The 12,609-nt window shown below is 38.8% G+C and overlaps 1 long non-coding RNA gene across 5 annotated transcripts in view; it reads left to right on the top strand.

The window, feature by feature from the left end:
* LOC134226042 (uncharacterized) overlaps nt 1–8,520 on the top strand; it is a 96,282-nt gene extending 87,762 nt beyond the window's left edge. For 4 of the 5 annotated variants that reach the window (XR_009983377.1, XR_009983379.1, XR_009983378.1 and 1 more), the window contains exons 4-5: nt 7,991–8,171; nt 8,233–8,520. This is a non-coding gene — a long non-coding RNA (uncharacterized LOC134226042). Of the gene's footprint in view, nt 1–7,785; nt 7,930–7,990; nt 8,172–8,232 lie in introns of those variants that run through there. The other variant, XR_009983375.1, reaches the window with a different exon arrangement.
* The last annotated feature ends 4,089 nt before the right edge of the window (nt 8,521–12,609 follow it).

Genomic DNA, 12,609 nt, shown 5'->3' with positions numbered 1-12,609 from the left:
ACAAATTATGAACTTAAAGTTAATACCTTAACTGTAGAGTTGTCAGCGAATGTGAGGAATGTTTCATCAAAAACCATTTCCTATTATGTAAGGTAGAAATCAATCACTCCTCACAAGGAGTAAGTGAACCAATGCACCATGCGCCTCCATGCTTATACATCGAACATGTTCAAAACTTGTTGGCATAAAAAGCAATAAATCTCCGAAAGTAATGAAATAACGAACTTGGTGTCTTCGATAAAGTTTTTCAGGAGAACTTTGCTACAACTCTCGCGAAGACATATACCTTCTATGTTGAAAAGTGGAAATCAATTATTTTTCAACACACTTTTAAGGGGATTGATCATAAGGCTGAATTCCTCCAAAGAGGCGCATTGACTTACTGATAAAATGTCTCGAGGACGCCATTACGCTAAATCACATAATAAAGGTACTATTAAATGAACGCGCTAAACACGATTTTAGCCACTGTGCGCCTGTTAAAAATTGTGAAAACTGAAGAATTTTCAGAATAAAGAAAAATTTGGAGTTGAAATTCCGAGAATGTCAAGTCCACATTCTAATAAGTTTTGCGTGTGGAAATTTCGTAAAATTACCCAATTGATAACCTTGAAATGCTCCAAAGAACTCTCCGTGATAATTCCGATGCTTTTCTTGAATATTCCCTGCAATATCCCGCTGAATAATCATCGGTTGAAAACCCAAGATTTTGACGTAAACTACGTCTAAGGGGAAGCCTCAGATACAGGGTGCAAAATGAAAATTTCCAAATTGGGGACCGTCACGAAATCATGTTAGATTTCAAACGGTAATAACGTCTTTATCTTTCGATGGATTTTCGACATTTGCTTATCAATCGATTCGGAAACTCTCCAGCAATTTGCCAATTCTATTGATACTATTGATTATCAACGTTAAACTATTGAAAATGTTATTTCTTTCCAAACCGGGTGAAAAATTCAATCCCGTTCATAAATCCCCAACACGGACATCAGATTGCAGTAACGTACTGGCCTTTTGATCCACTGCTTCGTTTTCCCTGTGTATAAAACGCCCCGTGTTTCGCGTGCGCGCGTAATTTTCATTCTGCATGTCACGGAGAACGAACGAACGGGCTCGTTGATTGAGATTTATGAGTGATGATGCGCATGAAATTTCTCGTCAGGTGGTGGTGGCGGTGGTGGCAACAGCAGTACATCTTTTCATCCGTGTTCCCAACAGCATCGTTGAATCTGGCAATCAACGTCGTGCTGTTGATGAGGCACATAAGTGGCAATGAATCGGTTCTTTTCGGGACCACCATTATGTTTGGGAGGAAGGTTAAGTTGAAATAATTTTTTGACGTAAACTACGCCTAAGGGGAAGACTCAGATACAGGGTGTAGAACGGAAATTTCCAAATTCGAGACCGTCGCGGAATTAATTTTTGTAGCGTCCCTGACGCACGGTCGTGATTCCGCCACCGACCATCACCAAGCGATTAATATGAACTTTGATCAAAATTCGCCTAGCCTCAAATTATGGCTTGAGAGCTGCTTTCACTGATGACACTTCAGACGCAACCGTTGCAGAAATAAACACCTCCATAGCCGCCATCGTAGAGACACGCATGAAAATTCCATCTGAGTGCTGTTGATGCTAACGACGACGACCGCGCGACCCACACCATCGCCGGGTGGTAGCTGAAGGTGGTACCATGGTCTGGTCTCCGCGACATCTCGAACGAAATGGCTCGCGCGCGCGGAAGAGCTGCTTTCTTGTAATCAATAAAGTTGAATCTGTAGCCACGCCCCTTTGGTGGCTGCGGCTTCAAGATTTGCAAATGATCTATGGTACTTGAGTGAAGAACTAGTCGCTCTGGTATTTTTCGACCCAGAAATATCTACTGATGAGAGAAAAGAAATGGCACACAATTTAAAAATCTTGTAAGGGTGATGAAGTAAGAAAAATAAAATTGAAAGTATCTACGATCGATAAGTTGACTTCTTGTACGCTTTCGAATTTTGTTTCTCAAAATACGATGAATTTTTTTTGAAATTTCTGGAATATCTGCAAATTTTCTCAAAGAAGATCCTAGTATATGGGATGAATTGGAAGAATTTGTTGAAAGTAGAAATAAAATTAATTCATTTTTGGTAGTGAATGACTGTGCTGAAAGAGGAGTTAAACTAGCTCAAGATTTTTGTGGAAAACTGACAAAAAATGAAGAACAGCTTCAATATCTTCTCAAAGTTGTTCAACAGCATAGGCAAAATTTTCCAGGTTGCACTCGCTCTGTTATAAAGGAAAGCCTAGCAGTTGAATTAAATAATTAATATAGGTATAAGTGTTGTTTGTTGATAACTTTGTAGTTTTATACAGTTAATAAATTATGCTATAAACATTAAAACTGTTATTTGAAAAATATATAACTTATATAATATCCCAGGTGTCTCTGTCTTTCTGTCCTTCTGTCCCTCTGTCTGTAAGCATTATATCATATCGTTCTAAAATTGATGCAACGGGCATCACTATGTCCGAAAACAACTCGTTACAAATATTTCATGAATTTTGTCTCCCCTGAAAAACTTCAGCTCGTTGGCTTCAGTGGTAAGTCACCCCCTCCTTCTCTAGCTACACTACTGTACAGAGCACGGAAAGTATTTACCAATCGGATAAAAATTCGCGAGATTGCGTGATAATCATGCATTTAATTTCGCACGGCACCGAATACGCCTGCATCGCCGCCGCAATGGTCGGTGGTACGTTGCTCTCATTTTAAACACCCCTGGGGGACACGCTCGACACCCTCGACTTTGGATGCTTATAACTTGGCCAATTTCAAAGGGGTTTACATCCGGTCTTCACCAGTCGCTTCCTTATATAAAAAAGGTTCTACATTTTGTCCACAACAGGAATCCGTCAACTACAGCGCCACCTAGAAGCAAAAAACTGAAACGGTTGCGTTTCCTCGTACATTTGGACCACTTTTCCCATATGTACAAACTTTGAGCCATTTGCGCACGCCAACCACTGGACCGAATGAACTGAAATTTTCAGGGGAGCTTCTGGGACCCCCAAACTGTCATATAAATGTGCAAGGTTTAAAATTCCAGACTTTTCATTTTGACGTAGGACTTACGTCTTTCTTTACTATACTGGGTGTCATTTAGATTTTTGGAAATCGAGTGCGTTACGCTGGAAGGGAAGATTTCAAACGATATTAGCGCCTTAATCTTTCGATGGATTTTTACTATTTATATATCAATCGAGTCGGGCACTCTCCAGCAATTTGCCTATTTCATTGAAACTTAAGATTCTTAACGATACACTATTGAAAATTTCAATTCTTGTTAAAGCCAGCAAAAATTTCATATGTAATCAATCTAGTGCATTCCTAACACGGACATCAGAATGCGGTATGTTACGGGCCTTCGTGTCTAGGGGAAGATTTCTTCATGTATAAAAGAAGCAGTGCCTGCCGTGTGCGAGCCATTACAATTTGTGTCAACAACGCGTACCGACGTGCTTTTTGCTCGCGCATTGTTCGTTTCGTTCGTTCGTTCGCTGTGTTTGTTTACATACACAGCACGCAGTCGCCAGCAGTAGAACTGCCGGTGGGTCTGTGAATATGCATGAAAGAAGTGGGCGCATTTTTTTGTCATTCTGCGCTTGATGATGGTCGGATGCAATGGTATCGGTTGCGATGGATGCAATCGCCCATCGCATCGCTCGGAGTTCATGGTTAGTGGCCGATGATGGCTGAGGCAGCGACTCAGCGAGGGCAGCGGTGGTGGATGAAGAAGAATAAAATTAGAGGGATTTGGTCTGCTCATCCACGAAAAGTGATTGGTTTCATAATCCACATGATCCCGGGATGGGTACGAGTCATGACATATGACGGACCATTTGCTAATAATTCTACACAGCATGGAAGTTGTCGTTTCCAATACCAATACCTATAATCAAACTCCATAGATCCAAAAGTTAGAAGTCAAATGTAAATACGTTGCGTTTATATAAGTCCTACGTCTATTCGCGTTTATGTTAAAAACATTACCCATTGCTAGTTTTTCCATATAAGCTTGGGCCACTCTATTATACATACCTGTTATGTTCGACCTAACGTCAGAACCCTCAGAGTTCATGAAATGATTTTTATAGTTAATAGTTCACCAGGGTGAAATCGAAATTATAGCTATCAAGCATGAAGCGGGAATAAATCATATGTAATGATCTTTTTGATTGTGACTTTCAACCGAGTAAGACGTCTTAATTTTTATCTCCGAGATATCAAATTAGATTATTACAAGTGGCGACGAGTGGTAAAAAGAGCTTAGCATAGAAGAAGATTGAAGAAGATTGAAGATTAAACTAATAAAATCCGTGCATGAGAAATTTATCGTAGATCGAGAGGAGAGAATTAGTGGTGTGGCGTGGTACGCCATTGGTTCTTTTGTTTCCCGTTGTAATCGGTTTCATGGTCCAAGCTAGCAAGATAAAGGAATCACTAGTGGAAGGATTAAGTGTAGCAAGGTTAGTCCTTGTGTGCATGAAAAGACAGAAAGTACATGGAGTGGAGTATGTGGAGTACCAGTGAAAACCATTTTGAAGGACATTGTTAGAGGTCGATTGTAATGCACAATAGCGTTGTGAAACAATAGGTGAAAAGTAACCAGCCGTTATTCAGATCCGTATAGTGAGAAGTGAGACAGCCGGTCATCCACCGGTGAGAAGTGAGTTAGCCGGTCATCTGTCGGAAAGTGATTACTGCCAAATCAGCCGGTGAGAGTACCGAGGAGTGATAATTGCTGAGCCAGCCGCCGATGGTATTGTAGAACACCAAACGTCTACCGGGGGAGTGACGAATTACTGTAGAGCGAAGAGTTGATGCAAACGGAGGACAGCATTCTCTATCTGGAGAGCAGGCACCCTTTTCCGGAGAGTAATAAGAGATATAAGGTCATGTGAGTTTTTTTTAATTTATTTTTTTCATTTTCCCTATTCTTAGGTGATTATTTGAATTTTACTGCGGGCATCATGGCCACCCTTATCGGTACCGTTGACCATTTTGTGCGAGGTTCGAATTTTGGGGAATACATGGATAGAATAAAATTTTTGTATCAATTGAACAATAAACCGGAGGCTATGAAAAAGAATCTTTTTATAACTCTTAGTAGTCCAACGATATTCGATGAGATTAGTTTAATTTACTCGGGAGTTGATATCATGACGATTGATTACAATGAGATGATCAATAAATTGAAAGAACGTTTGGACAAAACCACCCCTAACATGATGAATGGGCATAAATTCACAGATAGAAAAAGTTATTGCAATTTACACGAAAGAAATGCACATAAAGGGAATGCCAAAAAGAGTGTAAATTTAAACGATATTATCACCTGAATGTATGCAATTTGTATTGCATTATGCCACTTTTTATACGAATAAGTGTCATAATGCTATGTGAATTGCATACATTTAGGGCGAACTTATTGGAAAAGATGTACGCCCAGAATAGTGTAATTCTCCAAGTCTTTATTATTTACGCGTCGATTACTTTTCAATATTTTTTTCTGTGTATCATTCTCGTATACAGGGCTTGGATGAACCTGCTGAAAATTATGTTCTGGCATTTAAATTACTAGCAAGTGAGTGCGGTTTCGGGGCCCACAAAGATGCAATTAAAGATAAAATCATATTCGGGTTGCGCGATCAAGAGCTAAAGCAAAAGCTTCTTATGAAGGATGCTATGTCGCTAAATAAAGTGGAAGAGTTGGTGGTTCGTTGTGAGCTGGCCAAGCTAAGAGCTAAGGAATTAAGTTGTACAGATGAGGATCCTAGAAGTGTCAATTCTGTTAAATATAGATTAGGAGACATAGGACAACGTAGCGATGTGAGACATACAACAAGACAATTTAGTATTGTACTTCCAGTTGAAAACCGAAGTGAGCTCTCGCGACAATCGAGTTTTCTCCCGTTTCCTTTTGTCGCAACTACGTCGCGACTAGTGCGCATCATGGCGCATGGCGGTGGCATAGATGCGCACTAGTCGCGATGCAGTTGCGACATCAGGAAATAAGGAAAAACTCAATCGTCGCGAGAGCTCTCTTCGGTTTTCAACTGGAAGCACAATAGAGATTATGGACGCAGACAACGTAGTCGTAGTAGAGATAGAGGACGTAGTACATTTCAGTCTGGTGTTAGTCGATATAACGGGAACAGATATGAGAATGAACAGAGAGAAAACATTAGGGATTATAGTGATCGTCGGGAAGACAATTTTCTTTATGGTGTTATTTGCAATTTCTGCAAACAACGTGGCCATGTTAAGCGCAACTGTTTCAAATTATTGAATATGAGATCAGTGAATTTTGTAGAAAAGGATAGTGAGGAAGCAGAGCATTATGATTTCAAGCGGTTCAGGATACAAGATTCGGAAGATGATGAAGCAAATCACCCGTGTATGATGATATCGACAAAGGAGCGTTTTAGTGAACCATGTGTAGTAAATGTGTTGGTAAACGGCGTGCAACTCAAAATGGAAATAGACTGTGGGGCAGCTGTTACAGTCATAAGTCTGGATCAGTATAAGAAGTATTTTAATCAATGGCCGGTAAAAACATGCAATAGTAGTCTAGTAGTTATCAATGGTGAACGTTCAAAAATTTTCGGAAAAATCGAGGCCAATGATATGGTGGATAACAATGAAAAGCGTGCTAGTTTAGTCATACTTGATGGGCCGGGAAAGATCCTTGCACTTCTTGGCCGTGACTGGATGGACTTATTTTACCCTTATGCTACGTTTAGACAAGGCAAGTGAATTGAGCAAGTCGCTTGAATCGGACGCGAACTGAACGTGTAAACACCTTAATTCAATTCACTTGAACGAAAAGAAAGTTGAGCATGTTCAACTTTTGGCAAGTCAATTGAATTCAACTGAGTTGTTCAACTCACTTGCCCTGTCAAAACGTAGCATTAGTGGAGAAGAACCTTTAAGAACACGATAAGAATAAACTCGATGGAACCAAAGCGACAGGAGACTAAGGGTAATGTTGATTTCGATATTCAATTGCGTTTTCAAAAGGGTTTTTGATGTAGATTTTTCAATCCCAATATCAGGTAATGAGGCAGACCTTGTTTTGAAGGAGGATAGGCCCATATTCCGAAAAGCATATGATGTACCTTTCAAGCTACGAGAAAAAGTAGCCGAGTATTTGGATTCCTTGGAGATACAAAATGTTATCTTCCCAATCCAGGCACGTTATCAATGCGCATCGGCATCTCAAACTAGTGAAGCTGTCAACAACTTATTCGAGGATGCAAATACCAGTGAAAGGTCGAAAAGGCGAAGGGAGAATAAGGCATTTTATGAGACAGATCGAAACAGCTGTTTTTCTCGTGTTTACCTACTTTGACAATTAGTGGGAGCCCGTTTGTTTGGTAATTTCGCGCCGAACATTCCGATGGGTCCCATCATCAATTCTGCCTGATTTTCTTTTCGTCTACCAGGGTTTTAGAACATAGTTCTTCATAAGATTCTTAAAATGTATCGTTAGATAATTCATACCATTGCATTCTAAGCAGGAAATGCTGAAGAAAACACGAATGAAAAGTAAAACGTTACAAACATTATTTTGTGTTCGGACCTAACGGAATGTTCACGCAGAATCATACCAAAACAAAACATTAGAAGTAAATAAACGGGCCACCGCGAAACGTCTCATAAAATGCCTTATAGTATTTCTGATGAGGAATAATTCTACGATTGTATGTGATTGTATTAGTGATAACTATGTGGCATTAAGGAAAAGAGAAGAGAAGTTGAATATTTTTGCTCTCGAATTAGTATTAAGATAAAAACATAAACCATGAATTTAGGATATGATTATACGAACTCAGAGATAAAGTTATATAAGAAAAATATGTCGAATCAATTGTATTGAAGGTTTCAAGATTGTCAAATTGTTTGATATCTTTCCACTAAAAAAACTTTACATCGTTTACAGGACCTATTTTTGTTTGTCAAGAATGCGGAAATGAATTGAGATCAGCAGTGCGAAGCTAGCTCCACCAACAGCAACAATGGCAGTGATCACGAATGACGTGGTCATCGCTTTTACTATCGCTACCAAAATACGGCGGAACAGCAATCGGAATCTAACATCGGAATCTTGGACATTGATGAAGGTAAGTGAAGATGACGAAAAAAATTACATTATCCTTTAAACAAACTGTACATCGTTTACAGAAAAAAACACCATCGAGCGGCAAAACGCAGGCAAAGTGCTACACGGTCACAAACTTTCTGGTGCAGGAGCGCGAGCATGTTTTGCATTGCGGAGGATAGCCTTATTTGGCGAGACCATCGAATGAATCTGTTGTACATCCCGGGTCACATCGCTTTCATGATGGAAGTTGACAGTCGCTGACAGCTCCCGACGAAACGTTGGTAATTTTAGACGGATTGACGCAAAAATGGATTTACGGAACGAAACAATAAAGTAACGGTGTGGAATCGGCCGATAGGTCAACTGAACTGGGAAGTTTTCGATTATTAATCCATTTGGGCAGCACTACCGTTTCTGTCCCCAATGCTCACCGCGGAACAGCACTCCAACATTGAGTGATTATACGATTAGATGTTAATTATTTTTTCACGCAGAAGTTGTTGTAAATGTTGAAAAAGAATGTCTGAACAATAAATGAATCATTTGTTTGAGAAACTGTATAAGTCCATTTTACATAAATTCGAGAAAACAACAAAAAACTGTTTTTGGACAAATTGGCACCGAACCTTTCGATTTCTTCGATACAGATCAATAGTTTTTGGCAAAACTCAACATCCTGAGGCACTTCCAGTGCAAAAACTATAAACAGTACTCCATAATTGCTCTTCAAAGTGCGTGGACTTATGTAGTTTCTTAAACTAACGAAAAAAAATTCATACATTTCTGAACAAAATTTTTTTTTCGTATTTTTTGCCAGAATACGTATTTTTGGAAGAGGATTTAGAATATATAAAAATCTCATTTTGGCCAAAAATGTTACATATGCAGTTTCTCAAACAAACTGTTCAAATATTTCTTCATATTTTATGTTTTCATATTTCATGAATGAAAAACCAAAATAAAAAAAACAAAAAAGTAAAAGACTAATAAAGTACATATGCAAAGCTTGATTGCAAAAATATATGTGCAGCGCACATACATTCTAGATGGGAAATTATCTCAGTGTAGCCTCATGATATACGAATGCAAAAATGGTAACCTGGCTTAGAAACCTCGCAGTTAAGGTGAGTTACGGCGGCGTCCAAAAATGGCAGCCACAATGGCCGTGCTATCTCTCACCTCGCGTTTTTGCTCGCACAAATGTGAATATTTAGGCGGTTAACACATCTGGAAACCATTTTTTCATGTATGCTGCAAGTGAGCAAAAGTGAAAAACTACTTTTTGCTTTTGTCTGTCGTTTACTTTTCAAGTTATGTGCCCTCAAAAGTGCTATGTAGATTTGAAATTGGGCTCCAACGCGATTCACCTTAATAACTGTGGAAGTGCTTAATGAACACTAAGCTGCGAGGCGGCTCTGTCCCAGTGTACACTGCAAATAAATTTCACGTAGCATTTACCTGAAAGGACACGTAGATATTTTCCACCTATTTTTTCAGGTGAATTCTACGTGAATCAGAATGTCAATCTCAATTTATATGACGCAGGTAAAATGTACCTGATTTTCACGTAACATTTATGGAACATTACCAACGTAGAATTTAGGTGATTTTCAGGTGAATTAGATTGAATAGTCTAGTAGATTTAAATACAATTCATGACTTTCTTGAACTTGTTCTTTAATGCTTAATTTGCATTTATTTAAATAAAACATTTTCCAAGCATTAATGACTACAGAGAACACAATGCACAACATTTTTACAAAATATTTCAAGTTTAATTAGTTTTAATAAAGATCTAACTGTAGTCTTCACTGCTTGGATCAAGGCTAGGATACTGCTTACATAATTATATTGATGTTGTATATTCACTTTTTTTTACTTATTTTCAACGTAATCCTGGAAAAAAAATATTGGGATTTCTTTTGTTCTTCATAACGATGGTTGCGTCATTTCCCTCTGCGAAAATCTGTTTGGGTGAAATCCTCGGTGCGATGAACTCATATAAATTGCCTTTCTCCATTCTGAAATAATGTTTTATTTATAGCAATAATTCCACAAAACATTAATTCCTATGATTAAATTTTACTTACATGAGCAGAACGATATTGTGCAAGAGTAAATACCAAGTCACCTGGCAATATTTAAACTGATGTCGCCATATTGTATCATACACGGGTCTTGGCAGGTCGTGGCCAAGGTGGTGACAATGATTTTATTTACCATCATGTCAAATATAATTCACCAAAATTTCACGTAGATTTCACCTGAAATTATGGTAGAGGTCACCTTTATATTGGTGAACTCTACGTTCATCACATGATGTCTATCATATACATGTGCTCAAGAGTTTACCTGAATAATCAGGTAGAATGTACGTACACGATCGGTTCAGTGTAGGGATGTAATGCCAATAAGAAGAAGAAGAATGATCTCTTTGATTGTGACTTTCAACCGAGTAAGACGTCTTAATTTTTATCTCCGAAATATCAAATTACAATATCGCAATACCGAGACAATTTGGAAATCTTACAACATCGCAATTGGCTGAAACTGCGACGCAAGTGAAAGACAAATATTCAGAGGACTTGGGTTGATGCCGCGGCTGGGGACTTCATGGAAGCCTTGGGTGATTCGTTAGACCATTTGATTCAAACTTCGAGATAATTTGGAGATCTTACAACATCTCATATGTCTGGATTTGAGACGCAAGAAAAAGACAAATACTCGGAGTACATAATTGGGGTGATACCGCGGACAGAGGATACAGAGGACATCATGGAAGCCTTGGTTGATTCGATGGACCATTTTACTCAAACTCCAGGACAATTTGGAGATCTTACAACAACTCAAATGGCTGGATATGAGGCGCAAGTGAAAGATAAAAACTCGAGGACATAATTGGGTTGATACCGCGGCTAGGGGTATCATGAAAGCCTTGGTATATTCAATAGACCATTTTACTCATACTCCAGAACCATTTGGAGATCTTACAACATCTCCTGTTCCTGGATTTGAGACGCAGGTGGAAGACAATTATTCGGAAGACATGATAGGGTTTATACTGCGACTGAGGACATCATGGAAGCCTTGGTTGATTCGATAGACCGTTTTACTCAAAATCCAGGACAATTCGAAGATCTTAGAACATCTTAAATGCCTGGATTTGAGACGCAAGTGAAAAATAAATAAGGGAGGGACATAATTGGGTTAATACCGCGGCAGGGGACATCATGGAAGCCTTGGTTGATTCGAAAGACCATTTTACTCAAACTCCAGGTCAATTTGGAGATCTTACAACATTTCAAATGCCTGGATTTGAAACGAAAGTGAAAGATAAATACTTGGAGGACATAATTGGGTTTTTACCATCGCTGGGGGCATCATGGAAGCCTTGGTTGATTCGATACACCATTTTACTCAAACTTCAGAACAATTTGAAGTTTCTTACAACATCTCAAATGCCTGGATTTGAGACGCAAGTGAAAGATATATACTCGGAGGACATAATTGGATTGAAACAGCGGCATGGGACATTATGGAAACCTTGGTTGATTCGGTAGACCATTTCATTAAAACTCCAGGCCAATTTGGAGATCCTACAACATCTCATATGCCTGGATTTGAGACGCAAGGGAAAGACAAATACTCGGAGGATATAATTTGGTTGATAGCGCAGCTGTGGACGTCATGGAAGCCTTGGTTGATTCCGTAGACCATTTAATTCAAATTCCAGTACAGTTCGGAGATCCTAGAACATCATAATTTATTATCACACATGTTTCGAATATAGTTTACATTTATTTTAACATGTTCACAGTAGACAGCATGCTTGAAAACATTTTCTGAAGCTTCATACATCCTGTAGTATGAAGCGGTTCCTAAAGGCACCGAATTATCATCGTATGCATAGTAGGGATGCTCAAAATGTGTTCTTATGTTCCAGGTGATGTCTTTTATGTGTTATTTTATCATTTCCATCATCATTAAATTTCTTTATTTCTTTATTTGGAGCAGGGAAAAGCCCATTTGAGTAGAAGCATGGAATCTTTCTCGAATGGGCGCAAAATCTCCTCATCTTTCATATCAACAGAAATACAATAATACCAAATGATACATTGTTTGACTTAAATTACTTAATATTATAGAACATATCGTAATGGCTTATGCTAATGTGTGATACTGTTGGAAGCTGAGAGGAGTGTAGAAAACCGTTTACGAAGAACACCCCGTGAAAGGTGAAAATCAAATGCGGTGGAGCAGCGATTGAAGATGCGACACATACTAGTGAATGGCTCATTTTGCGCATAGTTTGTGCGAGCACCTCTCAAGAAAATGAAAGGTGTTGACCGAAGTGGACGAAAGGGAATGTTAAAGTTCAATTGAGAGAGTAAGGCCGGGCAATCAATTCTAGATTGCAGGAGATCTGCATATATACAGAAAAAAAAATTGTGTTTTTG

This window comes from Armigeres subalbatus, chromosome 3 (genome assembly GCF_024139115.2).
Source record: "Armigeres subalbatus isolate Guangzhou_Male chromosome 3, GZ_Asu_2, whole genome shotgun sequence".
In the NCBI taxonomy this organism is placed as follows: Eukaryota; Metazoa; Arthropoda; class Insecta; order Diptera; family Culicidae; genus Armigeres; species Armigeres subalbatus.
Note: the sequence above shows the minus strand (reverse complement) of the source record. Positions and strands in the feature narration are given on the sequence as shown.